Source organism: Lolium rigidum, chromosome 5, assembly GCF_022539505.1.
Source record: "Lolium rigidum isolate FL_2022 chromosome 5, APGP_CSIRO_Lrig_0.1, whole genome shotgun sequence".
Taxonomy (NCBI): Eukaryota; Viridiplantae; Streptophyta; class Magnoliopsida; order Poales; family Poaceae; genus Lolium; species Lolium rigidum.
In genome coordinates, this window is record NC_061512.1 from 67023974 (window position 1) to 67026831 (window position 2858).

Consider the following 2858-nt stretch of genomic DNA (forward strand, 5'->3'; position numbering starts at 1 on the left):
ACAAAAGAGCAAAGGTAAGTTAGGTAATTGTTTAACACATACACGATTAACATAGATTGTCACTTACGAAATCACGCATCTCCAACGCATCATCCTCATTGGCATCGTCTCCCAATCCCAGCTCAGTCAGTTCGTAGCGCAACACTTCATGGCCACTCAATATGAGTTCTTTTGTGGTACCCTCAAATAAATAACAACCCTCCATTTTCGTCCATCTAAAGGCCTAGAAAAATTCATACCACTCTCCAAAACGTGACAGGTATGTTACATACCTTTGCCAAATTTCGCACCATACAGAAAAAAGGCCGTACCAGGCCCCGGCCCAAATAACGTTCCTAGCCCAAGACATAGGCCTGGGACGAGACCAGGGTCTCAGACCGACCTAACCTATTCTCGTTCGTTCGGCCGTCGCCGCCGCCGGCCGTCGCCGCCGCCGGCCGTCGGCTTCTGCAACTCGGCGGCACAGCCCCCTACCGCCAACTTTCGACGCCTCTTCCCTACCAATTACCTCTCCCAGTCGCGCGCTGTTGGCCTCACAATCGATTGAAGATCCTCGGAGACTTTGTCCTTGCTCACCAAAGAGGGCCGAGGTCGTTACGAGGTTCCGGGAGCGGGCCTGGCGGCCATCGCCTTCTCCAGCGTTGGTTTTTTCTGGTGATCCTAGTGGCCCTGTAGCTTCGACTGCTGGCTTCTGCGGCGCGCCACTGCACGCGGGGGAGGAGGGGTCCCCCGGCTACTTCGAGCTCGCCACCAACGACCTGGTAGGAAATAAAGCATCCATCCATTTGATCTATGCTCATTTCGAATTTTGATCATCCTCTACGACCAGAGCAGCAAGGGTTCGTACCATTAGGTTCAGAATGGTTCAGAATTTTTTTTTACATGTTGTTGCTTTAGTATTTATTACCGAATTGTAGTTTCAAAGTAGTATTTTTGTTTTATTGGCTTGTTACATGCTTTTAGATGACGCTCTGTACAAGTGTTATGGTGAGGTACAAGCAAAACTATGAATGTACTTAACACAGAGTTCAAACCTCTAGGAACAAGAATAAAGATTAAATTGTGCAAACTATAGTCACACACATCCACCCACACTCATGTCCATACGCAGCATTGGTATCGGTTATGATACTGCATTAGTGAATTTAAGAAGATGTTATCAACAACATAGTATATTTAAGTTTTCTTTTGGTTCCTGATTTGTCTGTGATGTGTTCAAAACACAGAATAGTCTTCATCCAGTTTTGTATCGTGTGTCATCCATGTACTAGCTTAGTTCTGTGGAATGGTTGAATTGTTGTACATAGAGCAAGTTTTTGTTCCCAGCTGCTAGCGATAAATGGTAACCGAAATACCGTATCGGTTTCGAATAGTCTTCTGGTTCACTCCTAACTAGGAGTGGATGCCTTTTAGTTTGAAGTGTGACTGTATTGAAAATCAGAGGGTGATTGTATTGAAAACCAGAGTACCGATGATTTTTTTTGGTCTAGAACACACAATGCAGGACTACTTTATAGAATATTAAAATGGCTCAAAAGATGGCTAATCCGAAACCAGGCCAAACTGGGAATTATTGCCTCCGAAAACTGGTTAGATAGCACTGAATACCATTACACAGTGCTTGGTGCATGCTTCAGCAGATTATAAATGCCAGTGATAAGGGTGCTCAGTTTTCTCTGACCACTTTTTTTAATATCACATATATATGCTACATTATAAATGCCACATAAGGGTGCTCGTATATATATATGCTACATATACTGAAGTGTAGAAAAACTCATGCATGAATTAGGCAGTTTGCAAAAATAAATCAACCGTGGTATCTTTTACAACAGTCAAGACTTCTATCTGGTAAGATCTATTGTGGATATTTCGTAATGTTGAATGTTGATGTCTGAAGAAAGTAATTGATGCCAACCATTTTACTTTGATCTTCTTCAGCTAGCTCGTGACCTGATGCCGGGACGTAGTGGCTACACTGGTGAGGGTGGGGACTCTATCATGTCTTGGCCCCATGACGAGTTTTCAAGCACTTCTGTGGACATGGTTAATGTGCTAAGGTTGCGATAAACTATCAGATCCGCTCTGTTTTCTCTAGTTTCGAGCCTTCTATTTTCTTCAATGATTCAGACCCATGACAAGGCTACTCAGATGGATAGTGAGAAAATTGACATGGAGCATGAAAATCTCAGGTTACACTTGGGAGGTAAAAAGACAAAGTCTTTTGATAGTTGATTTGGAAGAGCAGGTTTGGGACGAAAAGAAGACTACAACAAATATGTGACGCCAAGCCTCAAGATGATGGCATTTCTACCATTTCAGGTTGCGGTGATAGAAGAGCTGGAGGCGAAAGTTAAATAAATAATAACAAAGATGTTGCACAAGACAATATAAAGGAGCTCCAGGTTCTTATACATAAGTTGGTCACATTTTCGGTGCCGACCCTCAGTGTAGTCATCGCCTTGGCTGCTGTATTAACTTACATGTATATATGTAGCTAGAGTAATTATTCCAACCATGTAGATTCTTCGTTCCTGTATCTTGGAAATCATGTGCTCAATAGTAATCCAGTTTGGTACTACTTGTGTTATTCAATTTGATTCATATCTGGCATCACCTCTCCTGTTTTTGGACGTCTATACCACACAGCAAATAATGGATAGGCGCACAACTCCTATTCTAGTGCTTACCTCCATCACAAGTTAAGAATAATAATGGTTACAAACGTGTAAATGAATCACTTAACACAGTTACAAGATGAGGCCTAGAGCATTACACAAATGATGTTACAGTTCGACTCCTGAATCACGCCAGACCAACGCAACAGAATGATTGCAAATGTACCCACACAAACGACA

General features: G+C 42.7%; 1 long non-coding RNA gene across 1 annotated transcript; it reads left to right on the forward strand.

Annotated features, from left to right (window-relative positions):
- The first annotated feature begins 559 nt into the window (after nt 1–559).
- Nucleotides 560–2581, forward strand: LOC124651564. Its single transcript, XR_006987446.1, has 2 exons — nt 560–654; nt 2193–2581. It is a non-coding gene; the product is annotated as an uncharacterized LOC124651564 (long non-coding RNA).
- Nucleotides 2582–2858: the final 277 nt, after the last annotated feature.